The sequence below is a fragment of the Panthera uncia genome, assembly GCF_023721935.1.
Source record: "Panthera uncia isolate 11264 chromosome C1 unlocalized genomic scaffold, Puncia_PCG_1.0 HiC_scaffold_3, whole genome shotgun sequence".
Classification (NCBI taxonomy): Eukaryota; Metazoa; Chordata; class Mammalia; order Carnivora; family Felidae; genus Panthera; species Panthera uncia.
The window spans coordinates 86,572,705-86,599,366 of record NW_026057584.1 but is presented as its reverse complement, the minus strand read 5'-3'; the positions used below and the strand labels follow the sequence as shown (position 1 = coordinate 86,599,366).

The 26,662-nt window shown below is 34.3% G+C and overlaps 1 long non-coding RNA gene across 1 annotated transcript in view; it reads left to right on the top strand.

Moving 5' to 3' along the window:
• The window catches only part of LOC125911645 (uncharacterized), a 100,583-nt gene that overhangs the window by 34,841 nt on the left and 39,080 nt on the right, over positions 1-26,662 (top strand). The window lies entirely within an intron of this gene.

Genomic DNA, 26,662 nt, shown 5'->3' with positions numbered 1-26,662 from the left:
CATTACAATTGAGGTTGATTTTTAAAATTTTTTTTCATATTTTTTTATATAGAGGTTCAACATTTTTTCATTTGGCTATTTCTGATGTTTTTATTTAATGTATTGTCTGCTTCGATATTTTGACCAGATTTTATAGGATTTGTTTTTCTATTTGTTTTTATATGTTTCCTTATATTGTCTATGTTATATATTTTGGTAATTCTCTGTTACTATAGATTTTGATTAAAAAAAACTTTATTATTTATTAAAGAAAAAAATTATCTTCCTAAGCTTAATTTGCTAAATTGTAGTTAGTTTTATGTAACTATGTCATCAACCATCCCAAACTGCACTACTTTTAAGAACAATACAATCACCTCCATTTCTAAACTTCAGTTATCTAGGAGTTTTCTGTTTTAGCATATTCAATCCTTACAACTGCTCCAAAAAAATATAATCTTATTACCTCCATTTTATATATGGGAAACACAAGAACAGGAAGGTAATACTACAAGAAAATGTTAGAGATAGAAAATGGTTTCTGAAATTCGGGTCTACCCACCATACCCATCAATTTATTGCATAGACTCTTAACTAATCAAAAAGTTGAGGATAGAGCTTTTCCCAATTACTTTTTTTTCTGGATATTAAATTGATCAATTATTTTTCTTTGACCAGTACTCAGGAAAGCCTTTTTAAGTAGCCAAGCTAATCATTATCAGAGATTTATTCTACACTACCTGGATTAGTTTTGTGGCTTCCATTTTGGAAAGACTTTTTTAGAATTCAGATGAGAAATATAAAACTTCCCTTCACTTCTAGCTATGTCAAGTCTCAAAGCAATCAGATAACTTCTGGCCACCTGGAAATCCCTCATAGATTGATCCATGTATAATTTTCTGTATCTGACCATTTTGATGATTATTTTATGTGAACACATAACCACTTTAAGGTTTAGGAATAAGGTCTTGTAAAAGCCTACTTGATTAAAAAAGGAAAAAAAAATCAAGTACTCCACAAATCACCTGTGAAAAAAGATGGCAAACAATGGATCTCAGTTTATACATATAACCAGAAAATCACATTCAGTCTTTTTAGAGGAAAAGGAAAGAAAACAGCCATCATATATCAGTGCTAATCTGTTGTGGGAGTTGTGATAAGTGCATTTAGAAATATGCCTTGTGTGTGTGTCCTCAAAACTCCATGGAAATACTCATTATCGTCATTTTTCACATGAAAAAATTGAGATTGCAGATATGTCTGAAAACACCATAAGTTACACTTGCTATGCCTTCATTCTTAAAATATGTCACTCTTAAAACAACTGTATCTAGAAGTCAACTCACATACTCACTTTTGCTTTAGGAGGTTCTTACTTAGTATATCTTCCACTGGATAATCTGACTTTGCAGCCTAAACCTACTACCACTACAAATTCAAATGTTACCACTTTAGGAGAGCCTGTAATTTAATTCAGTAGCATAAATCTGACAGTCACTAGTTGGTTATTTACAGTATATATTATCAAAAATAAAAATAATGCTCTTGTACATTTTCATAGTGTTATAATAGTCTATTCAATGGCCTACATTAGTATTTTTTTTAACATTTTCTATATAGTAAGTCTAGGGTCTTGAGACTTTAAAAATGTAGTGCACACCCTGTCTCCTCTAGTACTATTAATATTCAAACTCTGTTCTTGACATCCCTAGCCATGAGAAGCCAGTCATCACACAGTATTCAGAGTATTAATATTTCAACCTTAAAGGGTGATAACTAAATCCCACTTGAACCAACCAGCCAACCCTGAGAAATTTCCACTCCAGGGACTGGATGGAAAGAAGTAACTGAAGTACCTCCATAGAGAAAAATAACATATATATATATATATGTATATATATATATATATATATATATATATATATATATACATACACACACACACACACATATCTCCATATCTCTTCAGGGTCTTTGGTAGAATGATCCAATTTATGAAGACCAGGGTATTTGAAGAACTATTTCCCACTAGAATTTGAAAAGCACATCCTTCCTTGTATATCTCTCTTTGAATGTTATAGGACTATATAGTAAGATATAGGTATTAGGCCACAGCATCTAGAAACATTCCACACTGAAGACTGGAAAGTAGCTGTCTTTTGAACTCACTATACTTCCTTCAAATGATTACGTTCTAAAAGCACAATAACATTCAATAAGTAGTCATGATATTTTACTTATTTATCCATAGGACTGAAACAAATCCTTCCACAAATGTGTATTCTATAAATGTTGGTTGAATAAATGAGTTTAAAAAAATAGAAAGGTTGGAGCACCTGGGTGGCTCAGTCAGTTAAGTGTCTCACTCTGATTTTGGCTCAGGTCATGATCTCACGGTCATGAGATTGAGCCCCATGTTGAGCCCATCGGGCTCTGCACTGGTCGTGGAGACTGCTTAAGATTATCTCTCTCCCTCCCTTTCTGCCCCTCCCCTTCTTACTCTCTCTCTCTCTCTCTTAAAAAAAAAAATAGAAAGGCAGTTTTGAAAATTCCTAATCACATCCACTCTAGTGAGAATTGGACATGTAACCCTTAGTCCTCCCCTCCTTTTCTAGCATAATCTGGAATAAAAGTGGTAAATTCCAGTTCTTTGATGCATCGTGCTTATAACTGGCAAGTGGTAAATGTTTCCTACAAAACAAGTCTTATAATATAGATTAGATAAAATTCCTCTGAAGTATCAAGGGCTATGCAGGTACAAGACCCAATAGAACAGCTGCCAGACATGATCTCTCTTCAGATAAACTAAATCACTTATAAATAATTTCATATTTTGGATTTTTGTAATGGAAGTTGGTCTAAAATAAGTAGAATATAATTATACTGGGAGTATAGAAATTTAAAATCTAATCTTATATTTAACACTAACTAGATAGTTAATATTGGTCAAATAATTAAACTGTTCAAATTCCTTCGTGTTAAAATTAGGTGACTGGACTCTAATCTTTAGGATATCTGTAGCTTTGAAAAACTATGAAAAACATGTGCCTTTTATTCAAATAATTATACATTTCCAAGATTATAGTGTTTTGATTTTATGGCATATTGTTAATTTATAGCTACTATGAGAACAAATTTTTGATAAAGAGCATAACATCTACATACAACATTGTTTCTGAGGAAATACAGTTGATTTTATAGCCATCTGCTTTCTGATAAAATTTTGGGGAATGTGATTTCACATAAAGTATATCTCGCATACCATAGCAAAGTGCCACTGTGTTTGAAAAATAATACCTTCTGCAGTTTTTTGCTTTACACATTGTGTGGGGTTGAATTATATTTTTGATCAAATTGATAATAAGAGCTATTGAGTAGCTCAAGCCTGCTTATACATTCCAGCCATATGTGTCTACTATTGTCAATGACTCTCTCTGAAGGTAAGCAATAAATCAATAAATCAATAAATAAATAAATAAATACAAATAATTACCTAAGTATGCTATTAAAACTAAATGAGGTCATCTCTCACTTATACTTAACGAGACACATGGCTACACCTTCCTTCTATCCATTGAGGCAATTTGGCAAAAGAACATTTCATTGTGTGGCCATGTTATCAGAGGAACGTTGAAATGGGTAAATAAGTAAGATATTGCTAAAAATTACCATAAGAAAAGTGACCTAGATACTTTGTCTCCTGGCTTTTACAGGAAGTGTATATTACATTTAGCTAACAGAAGATAAGATGCAGTTGACAAACTAAATATGACAAAGGCAAACAAAGTCTCAATAGTCTTTTAAGATATATCTGCTACCACAGCAAAGCAAGAAGTGGGCCTTTCTAATCAGATTCCAAACATATTCTGTCATATTACTGTGGTTATGAATCTTTTTATCTCATGAGGAGGGTCTGGTATACTTGAAATCTACTTTGTATCTGAATAGATGATAGTTTTCTAACAGGTTAATTGCTACAAAAAAGGAGAGAAACTGAATCTTAGGTAACCACTACTGTCTCAGTTGTTGCATGAAAATCATTCCATTAAAGGAAGTCAGATTAAACCTTTTACTCTGTTGAAATCAATCCCTTGGTTGATATTTTAAATTCATGTTACACAGTGGGTTTTTCTTTGTTGTATTTATTTTGACCTTCACAACAGTTACGTAGGTGATGTATTAATAAATCTACTTTAAAAGTGAAGAAATTGAATCTATGAGAGTACATGGGACTTGTCAAAGCACAACTTGTTGGAGTTATCACCAAAGTCTTTCATGTTGGCAGAGGAGGAATACAAGTATATTGCAAATCCTCATGAAAAAGTCTTGTAAAATTTCTGTGGGTGCTGTCATGCTGAAATCTATTTGCAGTTAAGCTCCATAATTCCAGAACTAAAAAACAATGTTTTATTCAGTTTACATAATTTTACTCAGTTGTCAAGTCCTTAAGAATCATGTGCTGTTGGGGCACCTGGGTAGCTCAGTTGGTTAAGCTTCTGACTTCAAGTCAGGTCATCATGTCACTGTTCATGGGTTTGAGCCTCATTTTGGGCTCTATGTTGACAGCTCGGAGTCTGGAGCTTGCTTCTGATTCTGTGTCTGACTCTCTCCCTCTGCCCCTCCCCCCCTCAAAAATAAACATCAAAAAATTTTTTTTAATTAAAGAATCACATGATGTTTACAGGGTCATATAATAAGGTGTTGTGGTTATAAATATGAACAAAATATCAATCTGCCAAGAAGCTAAAATTAAAATCTAAATTTATATTATTTCTACATATGTTGTTTGATTTTATCCTACCAACAACACATTGTGCTCATTGAGAAAATGAGAAAATCAGATTCGGGGCAGATAAATAAATTATCTACTGTCTTTTAAATGTTAAATATAGAATCAAGAATCATAATTTGAATGTCTTCATTTTTTATGGGTAAATATACTTTCTACTATATAAATCACTTCCCTTAGATTGTTGATGTTACAGATATTTATAGAATCTGTTGGTTTTCTGTATAAACTTTCTTTTAAGAAAATGGAACAGGGGCGCCTGGATGGCTCAGTCTGTTCAGTGTCTGACTTTTGATTTCAACTCAGGTCTTATCTCTCTGTCCCTCCCCTGCTTGTGCTTTCCCTCTCTGTCTCTCTCTCAAAAGAAAAAAGCAAATGCAACAAATGAAATGCCACCCCCCCCACACAAAAAGAAGGAGCCAAGATTAAGAATTAATTTTACAAAAGAATTAAAAAGAATTAGTTCTTCCAGAATGAATTAAGTTTTTAAAATAACCTTTTAATTAAATTTGGCTTGAATTTATCAAGATTTTATTTAAGGAATCAAATTTAATAAAATTAATAGTCGAGAAATATTGAATCTTATTGAGTATGTATTATGTCTAATAACTGTGACATTTGTTGGGCAGGATGCAAGGGGATAAAGATAAAGAAGATAATAAGAACTTATACTTTAACTTAAAGAAACATTCAGTTGTGCCACATTGATTATTGTTTGTACTATTCAACAATCTTAACTATTATTAGTTGTATTGTTATGGCATTGTATAAATTTCATCAGAAGTAGAAGTAAAATTTCTTAGGAGGCCACTTTGATATGCAAAAATTATTATCAGAGAGCAGTACATATTAAACATTATTTTTTTTTAAAGGGAGTAGGTGACCTTATCTTTAACTGTGGGCAGAGCTTTCTCTGTACCTTTTTCTGATGATTGAATTTAAATGGCTATTAGAGCAAAGAACATATTGTCTGACCTTCTCAATTCTCTTTCTTGACCTCATCTTTTCTTTTAAACTTTTCATGTAAAATACAGTCTAGGCATAGGGTAAAATAGAAATTCCAGTACCTTCATCTTAACTAAAAACTCATATTGTAATGGAAGTTAATAAATCCAATACTGTTGACACTGTCTTTCTAACGACATATATCTCTCCATGTGGAAACTGCCGAGTCCATATTAAGTCACAGTGGTTAGATATGTCAGTAAATTATGTACCATCTATTGGAGTACTGTAGTTACTGCCAGAATTCATCATGCTATTCAGATGATGATTAAAAGTTTAACTACACTTTTAGAAACCAAACAACAAACAAATGTTATTTATTAATATTACGTGAGGCACTGTGGAGAATATAAAGATCTATAAAGCAAAATCTCATCCCTCAAGAAACTTATAGTCAGTTGTCCAGGGAAAATGAAAATGTCTGTGTAATAATTTCCAAAATTGCTACCACTTCACTCCCATAAGCGCATGCCATTCCTCATATCCAGAGGTGGACTTTATTTCTCTTCCCTTTGTTTCTTACCTGTTTTTCATAAAGAGAAAACAGTAGAAATGATATTCTGGGTCTGTGGGGCCAGGCTTTGAGAGGATCGTCAGCTTCCACTTCTATCTCTTGGAATCAAGCCCCCTGCTAGAAGAAAGTCTAAGCTAGATTACTGAATGATTGGAGACTGTTGGGTTCTGGGGTATGAGCCAGACCACCCTCACATTTCTCATCTTCTATATTCTCTGGTTCAGCTGAGCTTAAATCTCATCCAAGAGATGAAATGTTTATCTGCATCTTTTCTACTGTTATCCTTTATATGGAAGTAAAATCACTAAAATTTGACTTAAAAACCACTCACTTTCATTAATATATGATGATAACATGTGATCCTTCAGTATCACTACATCCTATATCAAAGTCTCAAATGGGTATCTTTTTTTCCATTTTAAAATGAAATTTCTTCCTAATTTTATAATCTAAGAAGCTCCAAATATCAGAGGTATACATGTAGAGGTCCAAGTCTTTGAAATTAATTTCCAAATATAATAAAAACATTTAATAAAAACTCATTTTTAACACTCATATTTTGTCTCCCATTTTTAAGCACAACAAAAATTTGTCTTAAGCAAAGCCAAAATATATCCATTTTAGCTGTCATTTAAGGATACAGCTTATAGTAACACAATTTAAATATGCAGAAATTCAGGGAGCACAGCACTCACACAGCATACTTATTTCCTCAAGAAGAGCACATCATCCAACCAAGGGTGACAGGAAAATTCATTGCAATGAGTTAGTAAGTTAATCATAAGATGATATCAAAAATGGGGTAAAAATGGCAGAATATAATGTAAATCTTACAGGTTTTGGACAAGAAGAAATAATATAAGCAAATAAATGGCTTAAAATACCAGGGAAAATTTCAAAGAATAAGCTTTTAAAAGTGTATACAGCACAATAGGTTGACATCAAAGGATGTCATTTAAAGCTATTCATTCAAATGATAGGTACTTAAGCGTCTTAATGACATTATAAAAGATAGCATTATAATGGTAACTACCTAACAATCATAGGTACAATTCTTTGAAAAGATCTAAATATTTTTTTAATCCAATAAAGCAAAAAACAACCACTCAGAGAAATAATAACATAATAAACAGAAAAATACAAAAGAAAATAAGGTAGAATTAAGGATAAAAATCCAATTAAATAAAAAAATAAATGTGCTTAATTTGCATATTAAATTTTTTGAATGCTAAATTAATGTATAAAAATATGATGAAATATAAGATATATATAGTTATAGTATGACTCAAGAATCACTTTTTTTAATGGGAGTGAAAAATACTATCTGTGGAGAAACCTGGAAAATGTTACATTAAACAAATTAATAAAATGGACATTGCCAGCTATCGGCCAAACCCAACATCATGTGTCTCTTTACAAGAATAATTGACAGGGAAAAATATCACATCTGTAGTATCTCTGTTAAAAATGCAGGAATCCAATCATAAGGAAGCACTGAACAAACCTAATTGAGGAAAGCATAGAAAACAAAGGGCTACATGTTATATGATCCCATTTCTAGAACAAGATTATAGTAATGAAAACAGATTAATTGTTGCCAGTTTAGGATTAAAGGGAAGGGTGTAACCATCAAGGGATAACACAATGAAGTATCTGTGTAATGATGGAATGATTCTTATATTAAATATTATGTGACAATGGTTACTCAAATCTATACCTGCAATAAAATTTAATAGAACATACGGTGTAATGCAAAAGAAAACATCATCAGAAGAGAAAATAAAGATTTAAATACTTGTGAATAAACTTATTAGTAAGTTATATAGAAATTTACAAGAAGAAATATTGGAAAACACTAGAAAAAGACACAAAAGCAAATTTATATAATATCTCATGTTCTGATATGACACCAGCACATTATAAAAATTGCAGTTATCTCCAAGTTAATATAAAAATTCAATAAAATAATTTTTGGAGATACATAAGTGATATTCAAATGTCTATGGAATGAACATTCAGGATGAGTTAAGATATCCCTAAAAAAGGAACCAGGGAGGGGAAACTAGGCCTACTGAAAATACAGCATAGTTTAGAGCCTCAAAAATCATAGAATGAAACTGACACTTAAGTAGTCAGACCAGTGAAAAATACAAGAAAATTCAAAAATAGATTCTACTAGGTGATAAAATCTCAGTAATATGGAGGAAGTCACAGCTCACATCAGTGGGGGAGGGGAAGAGGAGAAGCACTAGGCACAAGTGTTGGGGCAACTGGACAGCACTTTGGAGAACATAAACAAGGACCCATACTTCAAATCACTCAACCACAAAACACCACAGGAATCAAAAATCTAAATGTACAAAAAGAAAACCCTCATATAAAAACCTTAAGAAAGCAGGGGGAAACCTCTCGTTGTGACTTAAAATCCACTTGTACTAAAAAAAAAAAAATGTATTTCATTATATATACAATGACAACACGGGCAAAAACAAAACAGATGACAAGTTAGAAGAAAATATTTGTGTTATATATAAAAAAAAAAGTAATCTCCTTAAAGTTCTAAAGAACTCTAAAATTGCAGATGACCATATGTCTGATAGAAAAACGGGGAAAGAAGGGCACCTGGGTGGCTCAGTCAGTTAAGTGTCCGACTTTGGCTCAGATCATGATCTCAAGGTTAGTGGTTTCCAGACCCATGTTGGGCTCTGCTCTGACAGCTCAGATCCTGGAGCCTGCTTCAGATTCTGTGTCTTCCTCCCTCTCTTTCTGCTCCTCCACCACTTATGGGTGGGTGATCTCTCTCTCTCTCTCTCTCTCTCTCTCCCTCCCTCCCTCCCTCCCTCAAAAATAAATAAATATAAATAAACATTTTTAAAAATGGGGAAAGAAAAAATGTGAACAGATTTTTTTTTTCCAAAATGTGCACAAATGGTTCTTAAACATTAAAAAAAAAAAAGACAACAGACAACAAAACCCTCAACTTAATGCATAATAAGAGAATTAAAATTCAAACTATGCTATCAGCACCTTGGTGGCTCAATTGGTTGAGCTTCCAGCTTCAGCTCAGATCATGATCTCATGGTTTGTGAGTTTGAGCCCAACATCAGGCTCTCAACTGTCAGTGCAGAACCTGCTTCAAATCCTCTGTCCCTCTCTCTCTCTCCCTCTCTCTCTCTCTCTCTTTCTCTCTCTCTGCACCTTGCCTGCTCATGTGCTCTCTCTCTCTCAAAAATAAACATTAAAAAAATCAAGCTATGCTAAATAGTATTCTTACCTATCAGATGTGAAGAAAGCATCAGAACACTCTGTTGGAAAGTCTTATATTTTATCCTTTGCTGATGGAATTAATAATGGAACACATTTTACACAAGTGATTAGGCTATACTCAATAAGGCTGTCTATCCATATATATATACACATATATAATGTATATAATATGTATCTACATACACATATATATGTGTGTGTGTATATATATATATATGTGTGTGTGTATATATATATATGTGTGTGTATATATATGTATATATATATACATATATATATATACTTTCTAGTTGTATTCACTGAAAGAGATTGGAAACAAAAAACACCAAGAAAAATAAGCACATTTAGATCTAGACTGAAGGGCTTCCCACTAGATAAATTTGTTAAAAAAAATAAAAATCCATGAATGCATAATATTTCAAAAGAAAGAAAAGTGAGGAGGGAGGCAGGATGGGGCAGTGGGAGGGAAGAAGGAGGCAGGAAGAAAGGAATGAATGAAGGAAGAATGGAAGAGATGTAGAAAGGAAGGAAAGAAAGATGGAAAGAAGGAAGAAAGGGAAGGAAGGTAGAAAGGAAGACTGACATACCTAAGAAATCACTAATTTAAAGACATCAGTATATCTGATCAGGCAAAGATCAACAGATGCTAAATCATTGAATAAAGGTAATTGTGGAGGAGGTTATTCACAAGATTTGAAAATATTAATTCATGTGTTTAATACAAAGGGAAAAACTACCTTTGCAATGAAGATGTGCAATCAAGCAAATATCACAATAAACTGAGTCAAATGAATATTTTGGTTCCCTGATGCATATAAAAGTTATGTTTAATTTATACTATAACCTATTAGGTGTGCAATAGCATTATGTGTAAAAAAAACAAGGTAAATACCTTAATTAAAAAATACTTTATTGCTAAAAAAAAACTAATCATCTGAGCTTTCAGTGAGTTATAATCTTTTTGCTGATGGAGAGTCTTGCCCCAATGCTCATGACCGCTGACTGATTAGACTGAAATTTGGGATGGTTGTGGTAATTTCTAAAAACAAGATAACAATGATGTAGGACACGTTGATTGAATCTTCCTTTCATAAATCATTTCTCTCTAGTATGTGATGCTGTTTAATAGCATTTTACCCAAAGTAGAGCTTTTTTTCAACATTAGAGTTCACACACTGTGCCACTGCTGCTTTATCAACTAAGTTTTTTTGTAATATTCTAAATCCCTTGTCATTTCAACAATTTTCATAACATCTTTACCAGGAATAGATTTCATCTCAAGAAACCACTTTATTTGCTCGTCTAGAAGAATCAACTCCTTATCTGTTCAAGTTTTATCATGAGATTTCAAAAATTCAGTCACATCTGCAGCCTTCACTTCTAGTTCAACTTCTCTTGCTTTTTCTGCTGCATCAACAGTTATTTCCTCCACTAAAGTCTTGAACCCTTTGAATCATCTATGAGTGTTGGAATCAACTTATTCCAAACTCCTGTTACATTTTGTTATTTTGACCTCTTTCTGTGAATCACAAATGTTCTTAATGGCATCTAGAATGTTGAATTCTTTCTGGAAGATTTTCAATTTATTTTTCCCAGTTTCAAATCAGAGGAATCACAGGGCACTTGAGTGGCTCAGTCAGTTGAGTGTCCAACTTCAGTTCAGGTCATGATCTCACAGTTTGTGGGTTCAGGCCCCGCATTGGGCTCTGTGCTGACAGCTCAGAGCCTGGAACCTGCTTATGATTCTGTGTCTCCCTCTCTCTCTGCCCCTCCCCTTCTTGTGCTGTCTCTCTCTGTCTTTCAAAAATAAATAAATGTAAAAAAAATTTGTTTTAATAAAAAAATTGTAAAAAATCAGAGGAATCACTATCTGTAGCAGGTATAGCCATATGAAATGTATTCCTTTAATAACAAGACTTGAAAGTTGAAATTACTCCTTGATCCATGGGCTGCAGAATGGATTGTATGTTAGCAGGCATGAAAATGACATTAATCTTGTTGTACACCTCCATAAGAGCTCCTGGTGATCAGGTGCATTAGCATTGAGCAGTAATATTTCGAAAGGAATCTTTTTTCTGAACATTAGTGCATACCTGTGAGCTTATTATGTTCTTTAAACCATGTTACAAATAGGTGTGCTGTCATCCAGGCTTTATGGTTCCATTTATAGAGCACAGGCTCTCTATAGAGTAGATTTAATATAATTCATAAAGGCCCTAGGATTGCAGAATGGTGAATGAGTAATGGCTTCAACTTAGTCATTAAGTCACTGACTGCATCAGCCTCAACAAGAGAGTCAGCCTGTTCTTTGAAGCTTTGAAGCCAGGCATTGACTTTTCCTCTTTAGCTATGAAAGTCCTAGATGGCATCCTTTTCTAATAGAAGGCTATTTTATCTACACTGAAATTTTTTTTGTTTATGGTTGCCACCTTTATTCATTGTCTTAGCTACATCTTTAGACAACTTGCTGCAGTTTCTACATCAACACCCGCTGCTTCATTTTACACCTTTATGTTATGGAGATGGCTTCTTTCCTTAAGCCTCATGAACTAACCTCTGCAGAATTTTTCTTCTGCAGCTTCCTCACCTCTCTCGGCCTTCATAGAATTGAAGAAAGCTAGGGCCTTGCTCTGGATTAGGCTTTGGCTTAAGGGAATATTGTGGCTGGTTTGATCTTCTATCCAGACCACTAAAACTTTCTCCATATAAGCAATAAGGCTGTTTTGCTTTCTTATCAGTTGAATGTTCACTGGATTGGCCAGCAGTTTTAACTTCCTTCAAGAATTTTCCCTTGCATCCACAACTTGACTAACTGTTTGGCATAAGAGGCCTAGCTTTTGGCCTGTCTCAGCTTTCAGCATGCCTTCCTCACTAAGCTTAATCATTTTTAGATGTTGATTTAAAATGAGAGACATGCAACTGTTATTTTCACTTGAACACTTAGAGGACTTCATAGAGCATTAATTGGCCTAATTTCAATATTGTTGTGTTTTGGGAATAGAGAGGGAGGGAAACAGGGGAATAGCCAGTTGGTGGGGCAGTCAGAACACACATAACATATACCCATTAATTTTGCCACCTTATATGGATGCGTTTGTTGGCACCCCTAAACAATTACAATAGTAGCATCAAAGATCACTGATCATGTAAGCATAACAAATATACTGATAATGAAAGAGTTTAAAATATCACAAAAATTACCAAGATGTGACACAGAGATAATGAAGTGAGCAAATGCGGTTGTAAAAATGGACCCAATAGACTTGGTCAATGTAAGGTTTCCACAAACTTTCAATTTGTAAAAACGCAGGACCTGTGAAACACAATAAAATGAAGTGCAATAAAACAAAGTATGCCTGTAAATGGTGCTAAAATAACTGACCATCAGTATGGAAAATAATGAATCTTCACCATTTCCTGTTACTATACATAAAACTTACCTTAAGTGAAAGTTTAACTATAAAATTTGTAGAGGAAACTTTAGAAAATATATGTAACCAAAAATTTCTTAGAACACAAAAAACTTAAACCATATGAAAAATAAACTGGACAATCTCAAATTTACAACTTTTGTTCTTTGAAAGCAACATTTTAGAATACACATAGACAAATCGCAGACTGAGTAAAATTAATTGTGTAACAAAGTTTAACAAAAATTTTTATCCACAATATATTAAGCACTCAACTGAATAAGGAGAAGATAATCCAATGAAAAGAGAGGCAAAGTAGTCAAACAGACATTTCACAAAATAGATTATGAAGGTGGGCCATAAGTTGATGAAAAGATGTTCAGCAGTATTGGTCATTTGGAAAATGCAAAATAAAACTGCACTAAACTGCACTACTCATTTTCTAAAATTTGAAATAATGACAATAGCAGGTATTGTTAAGAAGATGGAGGAACTGAAGTCGCCCTGCAATGCTGGTGGGAATATAAAATTATACAACCACTTTCAAAAAAAAAAAAAAAGATTCGTACTTCTTTAAATAATGAACTTAATCTTTATCATATGATGCAGCAATTTAATTTCTAGGTATATACACAAGAAATAGGAAACACACATCCACAGAGAGACTTTTATGTGAATGTTTACAGCAGCATTATTCCTCATAGCCAAAATTTAAAAACAACCAAAATGTCAATCATCATGTGATAGATAAATGTAATATCTTATATTCATACAAGGAAATACTACCAAGCAGTAAAAAGAAGCAAATTTCTGACTTATGCAACAGCATGGATTACTAACAAAAAATATCATGTTAAGTAGAACAATGTAGACATAAACTACTACAAACTGTTTGATTTCATTTGTAGGAAATTTCTAAAAAGAGCAAAATTCATAGATATAGAAAACATGTGAATGATTGCCTTTTTCCAAGGGTGGCAAAATGACAAGAAGGATATTTTGGGATCATTAAAGTATTCCAAAATTCACTTATGGTATTGACTGAACAACGGTATACATTTTCTGAAGCTCATCCACCTATAAATTTATAACATGTAAGTTTTATGATATGTAACTAGAAATAAGATTTAACTCAATAAAACTGTCATTAATGTCTTCCTCAAATGTCCCAAGTTTTTATAACTAATAAATTTTCTCACATGGCAGCAATCAACACAATTTAATGCAATACCACAAATGTATACATAAAGTTTACCTTGCAAATGTAAAAGAAAATGTATCATGTTATCCTCTACATTCAAGGGACTTAAAATATTATTTTCAATATTAACTTTATTGCTTTGATTCTCTCAAGGTGGAAGAAACTTACATTTAGTGTGCAACCTCTATATGACTAGTACTGGTTTAGATGTTTTACATGCATTATTTATGTAGATAAAAAAGAACATGCAAAATATAATATACATAATATGTATGGGCTCAGAATATTAATGAATCTGTTGATGGTTAGACACAGAAAACAGAAAAACTGGAATGTGAACTGGGGCTTCAAAGTAAGTGGTTTTACTTTGTTTGGGGTTTATTCCCCTTAAATATGAGAATTGAGATCCCCCTTTTCACTGAGTTTCAGTGTTAGGACTGAAAATTGAGGCTATCTTTGTTGACGACTTAACTGTTTACTTCAGGAAATTACTGTAAACCACATTATCTGAGCAAATTGTTTGCTTCTGGGCAAAAATCTCTCCTGTCAGGACAATATTTTGCTCACCTGGTCAAACAACTCATTTTCACAAACCAATTTATTTATTAGGGCTCACTTCAAGAGTCTTGATGCTATGTACTCAAATACTAAGCAGTTATATCACAGATTTTCCTCAACTGAGTTAACTCCATGCCTAGGATCCATCTTAAACGACAGACCCCCAAACCCTATAAATATTATCCACTGACTACCCAATTCTAAGACACTACAAATGCTCTTTCAATGTAATGTTTTCCCCTGCCACAGTAGGCAATCCTTGTAGGACAAACTTTGGCTTAGAACTTCCATTTAAAATGTATGATAGGGGCGCCCGGGGGGCTCAGTCGGTTGGGCTTCCCATTTCAGCTCAGGTCATGATCTCACAGTCCGTGAGAGTTCGAGCCCCACGTGGGGCTCTGTGATGACAGCTCAGAGCCTGGACCCTGCTTCGGATTCTGTGTCTCCCTGTCTCTCTGCCCCTCCCCTGCTCATGCTCTGTCTCTCTCTCTGTCTCAAAAATAAATAAAAACATTTAAAAAATTAAAAAACATAAAATGTATGATAATTTTTCTTGTTTTAGATGGTCTGTAAGAGTGTTAATTCAGGGATAGAGCCGATTTCCAAAACTTCCATCCACTGGATTTGTTGGGTCTGCAGTTGCAGACAGCCCACCATTAGAGGGAGATCCTGAGCCATGAGGTACAGCAACAATATTATTTAATCAACTATTGCCATCCTTTCCTGAATTTTTCCTCTTAAAGTCTGTGTCTCCTTTAGGTCATAGTCTAGCTTTAAAAAAAAAAAAATCATTAACATTTTAACTCCAATTTCTGTTTTTCTAAGTGTCAGAATTTTACCAAAGATAATTTAAAATTATATGTAGCCACTTTGGGAAACTTTCAACAAAAATTGTTCATTTGAGAGGTGTTTTAAAACAAAAAGGGAGTAAAATTCCAAACATTTAGTGATCTCCAATTTTAAAAGTTTGTAGGAGGAAGCTTCTAAAATAATTTAAGATAACAACATTGCGTCCTTAAAATTTCCCTGAACAAAATGAGTTAAATCTGCAAAAATTTAAAACTTGCTCTCTGTCTTAGATTCTTCCACATTGTTACCTGAAACTAAAAACTTTTGCACTACTCTTGCTCTTCCCTCATTATATGCCTCTCTATGCATTCTGCCAACACTCCTCTTTCTGATCCACTTCCTTTCGGTTTGGCTGGCCCAAAACTCACAAAAATAAATCATCTCTTAAAGTTAATGCCAATTCAGAACAGAGAGGTCCATTATGATTGACTTTAAGCCCTGGTCTTAGGCCGAGCTGAGAACCATGGTTAAAAAACTCTAAAACTACATAAGATAGAAAAGAAATTTACAGATCAATGTAGAATAGATCTAGAAATATATAATCAAAGATTTACAGGTCTGTAGCAATTGTTTCATGTTATTAGGAACCTCCTATGCAAAACCTTATATGGCAAAGAAGTAATGAAGGTGATCTAACACACCCCGATTTGTTTGATTTTTATTTTGCACATGATCATCCCATTGTTATGTAACATTGGTTGAAAAAAATATTCCTTTCACCATTGAATTGCCTTTGACCTTTGTAAAAAAAAAAAATAATTGGAGCGCCTGGGTGGCTCAGTTGAGTGAGTGTCTGACTCTTGATTTCGGCTCAGGTTGTGATCTCCAGTTGGTCAGTTGAAGCCTGCCTTGGGCTTTGAGCTTACAGCAAGGAGCCTGCTTGGGATTCTCTCTCTCCCTTTCTCTCCCTCTCTTTCTCTGCCCCTCCCTTGTTCTCTCTCTTTCTCTCTCTCTCTCTCTCACTCTCCCTCCCCCCGTCTCTCAAAGTAAATAAACAAACTTAAAAAAAGAAATTAAAAAAATCGGTTGATGATATTTATGTGGTTGTGTTTCTGGTCTCTATTCTGTTGATCTATGTCTGTATTTTCACCAATACAACACTGCCTTGATTAGTATAGATCTATAGTAAAAAAATATACTTGTGAATCTAACTTTCCCTTGGATTAAAACCTAAAAGTTTAGCTTGTTGAAGCTTTTCTAATTAATGCTTACTGATTTCATTTTCCTACGCCTGATTTCCTTATGTGAAAATTAGTTGTTAAGGTTAACCTGTGTTCCCAAAATGTACTGAGTAAAGCTGAACCAAGACGAACCATCCTTTACTTCAGAAGATGAGCAGGAACATATTGAAAACATTTGCAAGCAATGCTAGGACCATATGGTAGGGGGAAGGGAAGAAGAGGAAAGTAGCCGTTGTGGGGCGTTGTGAGAAAAGGAGGTGGGTGTAATTTAGTGTGTGCAATATGGACAAGAAGAGAAATAGTACCATGGTAAAATATTTTACTCCCTTGACATCTTCTCTCTTCCGAGGTTAATCTATTGATGTCTAACCTAGCAAGTTCATAGTGTAGATGCACATAAGACATATAGGAAGCAACAATTTTTTTAGAGTAACATATTAATCGGTGTTATTTTTCTTATGTAAAAAAGACCCATGAAATAGAAAAGCTGTCTTAGCTTTTAAATGGTGCTTTTTCTACAAACATAGCAAGCAGATTGCAGAGCTAAAGTCCTTCTGTTCCACTGATAAATGTCCCTTTACAGAGATTTGGCTCCCAGATGGCCATTCTATCTCTATCACCTACTCCCCCCAAAGAAATAATACTAGATACTGATTTTTTTTCTCTAACCTGAATATATTTAGCTGCCTTTTGCAGTACTTCACACGGAGAGTGTAACTCTGAGTCAAACTAGAACAGTCTCATCTCATTCATTTTGCATGAGTCGCTCCTGTTTTTTTTAAATTAATCTTAAGGCGATTTGGAATTTTTGAAATCACTTCACTCTTGTAATAAAAGATTTTATAATAGTTTTCAAAAAAACATTTACAAATGGTCTCTCTCTCTCTCTTTTTAACCCTATTCTCCTAAATTAACATGGCTTCACTCTAATCACAGACTATTTCTGGGTTAATATCTTCAATTTGGACCAATTTAGTCCCAGGACAGATTTTTTCTTATGTTTTGTCTAATTCTTTAAAAAGACATCTGGCTTTTAGGATTCTAGGATTTTCAGATTCCCCTAATGTTAAAATCAATGTATGTCTGGTAGCCACTGGTTATGGACTCTGTTTAAGTGCTGAATCTTAAATGTGCTGTATGTGTATGCATTTCCTAAGTTGCTTGTGTCATGGTAAGCTGAGTACATACCTAATCTCATTCATTTGAAAACTCTGTGCAGACATCACAAAATGGCCAAATAAAATACATCACAGGGCTATAAAACTCTAGTAGTCTACAATTTGTAGTTCTTACAGAGTGGTCCCATTACCATTAGGATTTAAAAGTCATGAAAGATTCAGCCCACCTGAAATATATAATTGGAACAAGAGATCTTTATTTGTTCAGATGCTCACTCTCTTCAGAAGTTTCCTGTTCCTTTCTTTCTTCTTTTTGTCCCTTTCATTCCTTCCTTCTTTTCTTTTCCCTCCCTCCCTTTCTCGTTTTCATGTATCTTTCTCTACAGAAAAGAAACTACAAAAAGTACATTTGTAGTAAATGGCATGTTGCTGGCTCTTTTCTTAAAAGTACATAGAGATGTCACTGTTTGTTCTGTCCTGATGACCTGTTCACAAATTCAGGACTGGATATATTAAGGCAGAGATGAACTTAAAGAGTCAGTTTAGTACATAGGACAAATGGATGAGTATGCACAGCCATACACAGAAATGTTACATTAGACATTCCAACATTGTTTCGAAGATAATCATAAGTGAAATGAAGATATTTACAATCTCTATATCTTCCTGAAATGTTCATTATGTGTCATATATTTGGTCCACAAATAGAAATCACAGTTGGTCCACTACATTGCCTACTGGGAAAGGCTCTTCCAATAGTATTGGACTTAAAAGTAGTGAAAAGTTCTTCCTGGTTTATCATCTCAATGGTTATATTATCTTTCTACTGTAGAGATCTACCTTTATTTCATAACAGTGATACACTTTCCTGGAGCTTCAAAACTATATTTATCAATAAGATGTATCATATCTTTGAGGAATCAGTTACCATAGTACCTACAAAAAAGCCTGTGCATAAAACAATAGAGGATTCCTTCTCTAACCAGCGATCAGAATTCCACAAATACTTCTACAAACATGTTAGAGCCATGCCTTTACATTATAATTTGTTTTGATCCTAAGCCAATTTAGAAAATTTTTCTAAGAATACAAATGCATATTAAGTTAAATTTTTGCATAACATAATTTAGTGCTGAAGTCTTATGCCTTACCTATCATTTTCCCCCAAACTCAAATGAAAATTTTAGTGCCTGTGTCCTGAACTCTCTGATCTTAAATTTTCAAAAGAAATTTAAGTGGCTCAAGTAGAGGTTAAAGGATTTATTCAGCTGATGTGAAACGGAGCATCTGAAGATGAAGTAGCTTCCTAATTGAGACAGAGTCAGTGTTTAGATAGGATAATGGACAGTTGAGTAGTTGCCCTCATGGTTTCAATGTAGGCAGCAATTTTTGACTTTAGGGGAAACTCATGTTTGGGGATCATGCTTTTTGCTTGGGGTTACAGAAGCCATCAGAATAGTATTTTCATGGTATTATTTTTGCAAGCCTTGTGGTTTATGAGGTAGCCAAGGTTCCTCATGTGGGGAAGAGAGCAGAAAGAAAAAGAAAGTGTGTGTGTGTGTGTGTGTGTGTGTGTGTATGCACAGACATGCATAGGTGCACGTGGGATTGAGGGGCTAGAAGGCAAGAGAGAAAATGCAATTGGCCATTGTATTTATCCTGTAAAATATTAAGAATCTATTTTTTTTGATATTTTGTCTTAAATAATGGCAGGTAACATTATGTTTTTATGGAGGGGATGATAGGCCATCTTATTCATAGAACTGACCACCAAGTGACCACCGCTTGATATGTACATGTTTTGTGGGTTTTCTTTTTCTGCTAATCTCTCTCAACTAAAATGTGAGGCCCAAGGGGTGCCTGGGCGGCTCAGTCTGTTGGGCGTCTGACTTCAGCTCAGGTCATGATCTCGCGGTCCGTGAGTTTGAGTCCCGCGTCAGGCTCTGTGCTGACAGCTCAGAGCCTGGAGCCTGTTTCAGATTCTGTGTCTCTCTCTCTCTCTGACCTTCCCCCATTCATGCTCTGTCTCTCTCTGTCTCAAAAATGAATAAACGTTAAATAAATAAATAAATAAATAAATAAATAAATAAATAAATAAAATGTGAGGACCAAGAATCAGAATTTTTGCCTATTTCTCTTACTACCTTATTCCTCAGACACATTAAAGTTGTTCAAATATTTATTGATGTATCGAATAGTAATCATGTTATCATGATCGTACTACAGGTATCACATCTAAGAGTTTTTTGATAAAAACAAAACTGTTCACAGGAATTTTCTTGTCTATGAAAAATGTGTAGGTGCCTCAGATAAGGCTCAAAATTGTATTTTCAACATGGATCATTTCAGGAAAAAAATATACTGATTGTGTTGGGACCTCAAAATGTCTCAGAGTGTTGCTTGTATTCTCAAAGTACATCAGAAATCTGCTGCACAATCAGAGCCCTTCTTCAGGTACTGGGAATACAAAGATTCTAAGTTAGTATGAATTTCAAACAATGGTTTTCAAATTGCCTCAAAGGGATTAAAGTAATCTGTGAAAAAAGAACTATAGGTGAGTTGTTACCATATTTTATCACCCTCAAGCCAACATATAGAAAACAAAATATGTATAAGTACTACATATGACCTAAAGCAGATCTTTGTACTACATATGACCTAAATGGCTATCAAAATTCCTCTTCACACAGTCAGAAGGAAAGAGATGTCTGATGTCTTTCTTCCTATAAGGATATCAGTCTTATCAGATTGAAGCCTTAGCCTTATGACTCAACATTTATTATCTCTTTATACTTCCTATCCCTAATCCTAATCACATTGAGGGTTAGGACTTTGACATAAGAATGTTGGGAGGCAATTCAGTCCTTAACATTCATTGGTAAAAACAAAAAACAGTTAAATAAATATTTATCCACTTCTTCCCTAACTTATCTCCCATTTTTTTTTCCTGTAGTACAGGAGACTACAACAGTTTTTTCTGTGATATTTGGGCAACCTAAGATTTTTACATGAGAGGTTTTTCCTATATGAGACCCAATAGGGTAACCTTATAAAAAACCCCACCAGGCACAGAGAAAACACATTCATGTTTAATATAACCCAAATTACCAGACTTTTAAGGAAAATTTATTTTTAGTTTGTGAACCATATGAATATGTTACCTATTCAAAAACATAAAAAACAAAACAAAACTCCAAAAAACTCTTGCTTCCAACGAAGCAAGAGCAAACTCTATTTCCTACTAGTTATTATTGAGAAAATGGCTGCCAAAAGATACTCAGGATAAATAGACAGGATATTAGGGTGTGTTGCAGAAACAAAGGGACCTTAAAGCTCAGTGGCTTAACATAGCAAAGATGTGGTTCTCTCTCATAATCTTTTGTGAGTTAGGTAACAATCTCAGTTAAATATCCATGTAGTTACTCAAGAATTCGGATGCCTTCCGTATTTTGTTGCTGTCATTATGGGGCATCAAAGATTTGCTGGGTCAAGGGAACAAAGAATGTGGAAGGTTCATTCTTCAGTACTTAAAACCAGAAGTGATACACTTCACTTCTCCCCACAGGCCATTATAGAACTAATCCATTGTCCCAGTTTAACTATAATGGAGGGTAGAATATATATGGAAGCATACAGAATATTTGGGGCACTCTGTTATCTGTGCCATACTGCAAATGCCATAGTATTTAATTAAATAGGTCATCTCCATGGCAGTTGGGTGGCTCAGTCGGTTAACCATCTGACTTCGACTCAGGACATAATCTCACAGCTTGTGGGTTGGAGCCCTGCACCAGGCTCTGTGCTGACAGCTCGGAGCCTGGAGCCTGCTTCGGATTCTGTGTCCCTCTCTCCCTCTCTCTTTTTGCCGCTCCCTGCTAGCGCTTTGTCTCTTTCTCTCTCAAAAATAAACTTAAAAAAAATTTTTTTAATAAAATAAAATTAAAATAAATGGTTCATCTCCAATAAATGTTAATATTAATATTAATATAATTAATATAATAGGGCTTGTTTAGGTTTTCCTCAATCATTTGAATTAAGAGTATCTATTCTATGTCCTCATATCATAATATTCAAAATATATATGGTTAACCCTGAAATCAATTTCAGTTCTTTCAAATAATAGCTGAGGGGCGCCTGGGTGGCTCAGTCAGTTAGGTGTCTGACTTTGGCTCAGGTCGTGATCTCACGGTCTGTGGTTTCAAGCCCTGCATCATGCTCTGTGCCTGTGCTGACAGCTTGGAGCCTGAAGCCTGCTTCAGATTCAGTCTCTCTCTCTCTCTCTCTCTCTCTCTCTCTCTCTCTCTCTGTCCCTCCTCTGCTCACACTCTATCTCTCTCTCAAAAATAAAATAAAAGCATTAATTTTTTTTAAATAATAGATGAAAAACAAAGGTTCCCACTCTTCTATGGTTTTTTTCATCATACTAGACTGAACTCATCTCCCACTTTATGCTTTTTCGTGGACTGGAAGTGAATAATCAGCATCTTCATCAAGATAGCTTATCCACTATAAGTTATTAGGATCAACACTTGTATGAGGGAAAGGAAGGAAAAAATATTAGATAGAGAAAGGAGTTGGTGACAATGCAGTCTCAACATAGGTCTTAGCCAAAGCCACAGGAAGCCTTGAACTCTGAATAGTCCTTCAGAGTTTTACCATGATGCATAGAAGGCATCGAGTTCTGTATCAACCTGTCATTAGATTTACTGCTCCTGAGAAGGAAGAGTGCCTTTGTTAAGTCAGCTCTCTCTAGTCAAGGTCAGTTTCCAGAGAGCTGGAACTAAGTATATATCTGTGTGTATAGACATTTATATAGATAGATAGACATGTGTGTGTAGACATTTATATAGATATAGATATAGATATAGATATAGATATAGATATAGATATAGATATAGATAGATAATTTTGAATTAATATCAAATGTATTATTTAATAATAAAATTTAAAAATGCATAATCAGTAATTAAATTTTGGATATATATCTTAAACTGCTTCTTGACTACATGTTAACTAACTTCAGGAAAGGAAACATGACTTGTGTCTCTTACCACTGTCGTTGCAAGAAGTATTGTTGACTCACTAGGTAAATATTAAACCTTGATATATTTCACTTCAATGACACAATGAACACTAAGAAACTAATAATGATTTTTAAAGTTATTAAAGCCCACATACATATAGTTAATAAGTGAAACTTTCTTATACTTGTTATTTGATGTCATATTCTCTGCCAAATCAGTGATTGTTTTATTTGGCACCTGGAGTTACTGTTGGCTGGAGATGGATAGTGATGTTAAACAGGAAGTTTCAGGGGTGCCTGGGTGGCTCAGGTGTTTGAGCATAGGACTTCAGCTCAGGTCATGATCTCACAGCTTGTGAGTTCAAGCCCTGTATCAGGCTGTGCTGAAAGCTTAGGGCCTGGAACCTGCTTTGGATTCTGTGTCTCTCTCTCTCTGCTCCTCCCCTGCTAGCGCTCAGTCTCTCTCTCTCTCTCAAAAATAAATAAGCATTAACAAATTTTAAAAAAGAGAGAAAAACAGGAAAATCCATGTAGACACTGGGAGAATGAGCTTTTTTGGATGCCTACATTAAGTGGACAATATGATGGCCTCATACCAAAAGTAGACTCCAATTTCTCTAGTTTAGTCACATTAGATGGAAGAACATGAACCTTTGGTCATTTTATGGAATAAGAATTATAGAATTAAGAAACCACATTATCAATTCTTAATATAATTACAAAGAGAAAGGGAGTTGCTGGGCATTACATCCTGACTGTTTGGCAGACAGCAGGATTAAATGGACTGTACTTCAGTGTGCTTATTAACATAAATGGGAAGTATCAAAAGAAATGTCTCCATATGGAGGTAGGTGTAAATGTATTCCCTATAGTAACACTTAACTCATTTACTTATCACTCAGACTCCATTCACTTACCAGCATATGGTTATTGGATGTGTACTACCTATTGAAAATATTAGTGATTATATGGAGAAAGTTTTTATACATAGATAAATAGAAATCTCTGGATATAAAAAGAATAATTTGAGTTGTTTGTTTTTGGATGCTTTCATACCTGTCTATTTTTGTTGTTGTTCCTAATCTAAAACATATAAACATTGCGCATCTTCCCAGTTTAAGTTCTCACCTTTCACATGGACTACTATAGCACTCAAAAAATCTGTCTTGTGTATCATGAGCTCCTCATGATTAGGACCATGTCTTACCCATCTGTGGATCCCTTAGACCTATAGTTACAGCTACCATGTAAGCACATTATAGGTGTGTATTGAACTAAGGTCGTGTAGATACTAATGTGATCCAACACATTTGGAATAATTTAGCCTGTACATCTCAATTATGATATTCCTAAGATCTAAAATTATATACTTATTATTCCTTATTAAACAATTCAATATCATATGTGCTTGGGAAAAAGTATATTTTTTTAATTTTTAAAATGTTTATTTATTTTTTGAGAGAGAGACAGAGACAGAGTGTGAGGAGTAGAGGGGCAGAGAGAGAGGGAGTCACAGAATCTGAAGTATGCTCCAGGCTCTGAGCTGTCAGCACAGAGCCTGACGTGGGGCTCTAACTCAGGAACTGTGAGATCATGACCTGAGCTGAAGTCAGACACTTAACTGACTGAGCCACCCAGGTGCCTTGAAAAAGTGTATTTCTAAGGTGATAAAAAAAAAAAATTCAGAGGAAGACGAAATTGAAATTTAAAAAAAAGGTAGAGCTTGGGGTTCAATAACAACTCAAAAAATATTTCTTTAGCACCTGTTCAGTTCAAGGTATTGTGCTCATTGTGCATAGAACTTAGCCCCTGCCTTCAGGGTATTTGTAAGAGAGCTCATAGGAAGTGAGATTTGGCTTCTCAAATATAAGTATATTTAAAAAGTTCTGACATTGGCAGGAAATGCAAAGTGATACAGAAACCATGAAGCAAATAAGCAATCATTTCAATATTTTGTAATATTTACCTTGGCTTATGAAATGAGTCCACAGTTAAGTATTTCTAAATGTTAAGTAATGGGTAGTTGTGACAATTTTAAATATAATAATCAAATATGGTTTTGCATATACATAGAGCAAGAAGATAGCATAGGTTAAATTTAAAAGAAGATTAATTTGTATCAACTTCAGTCATCTTAAATAAAAATATGAAATACTCTCAACCATATTTGTAGATCTAAAAATACGACAGATCATTATTGCATTTAGCATTAATTATTTTATTTTTCAGCAAAACAAAGAAGTAGCAGACAGGCAATTCTAGACATAAGTACACTCTTTCTTTTTTCAATTAATTAAATTTTTTTTAATTATGAGGAGATAACTAGAAGTGTTATGACCTGAATTCAAATTAATATTTGATTAAATTTCACAACACAGCATGCAGCTATAACTGGAATGAACAGTTTGACTAAATTAAAATTACTTAGTAGTAGATATGAAGCCAAGTAACTATTAAACTGCTTATTTCTTAGGATGTAATAGCAGATGCCAGAGGCATAGAATAGATTTTCCACAAACACAACCCTAGTAGACTTTCAGAGCTTTGGGTCTGTGTGGACGAGCAATTCTTGAGAATATAAATTCTCAAATTATATTGGCTATAGCTCTTCAGACATCTGATGATGTTTTATAAGTGTCTGCAAATCATTAATGGTACGGAAAACACAAGCAGTTAACGTTCCTAATCTACATTTGTAAAGGCCAAAGGGAGGGAAGTTATGTGCTAAAGAAAAACAAAAACAAAAGTATAATCCTAGCATTTGCAAATGTGAAAGAAACAAATGCCTGGGAATCATTTGGAAGAGAAGCATCCTGGGGCAGGGGAAAAAATCCTGATTAGTAGATCATAACAGACATTCTTACAGGAAGATAAAGTTGAGAGGGAAAAAGGAGGCTGGGTTGGTGATTCATTGACAATTGTTATGTTCAAGACACTGTGCCAGCTGCAACAAGAATGTAGTCTTCTTCGAACTTCAATGCTCTTGGAAGAGAGTAGATAGGGCAGGCTGCTGAAATGTAAAAGAGAACATGGTGAATGCTGTAGCCAAATTACAATTTATAATGCATTTTAAAAATACAGAGAGGTCTTACTCTATGAGCATTTCCCTCCAACCTTCAAGGAGGGAATTACCTTTGAGATAGTCTCAACAGCCTTGGTTCAGATGTTGGTAGTAATGAATGGGATAGAGACTAGGAAGCAGTCTTTGGCTAAAACAAGTAGTTTGGTTGATGAGTGTGGAAGTAGCCCTAAGAACTTATTCTGGAGAGCTAAGTTTTGATCGTTGCTCAGCTAACTATCTATTGAATTATGGATGAGTCACTTAGCCCTTCGAGACCTAGTTTTCTCAGCTACACATAAAGGGAATTGAACTAGAAATCATTAAGGTCATGCTTATTCTAAAATGGTCTGATCTAAGAAGAATACATTGGTTCCTGTTTTGAATGGCCTAGAATGCTAAGTCGAAAAGTTTCAAAAATTTGTTGGCACCTGAAAATTTCTGAAAGCTTTCTGAGCAACATAGTAATATGCTTAAAGTTATACATTTAGATGATTAACCTAATGGGGATATAGGATTAACTTTTGTGGGAAGATAATGTAGTCTGTAATGTTCCTAGATAAGAGGTATTGAGGGACTGGCAGAGGGAATGTATTATAGAAGCTGAATCTGTAAGACCTGTTGTCATGTTAATCAATGCCAATGAGAGAGAACACAGAAATTAAGAAAGAAAGAAAGAAAGAAAGAAAGAAAGAAAGAAAGAAAGAAAG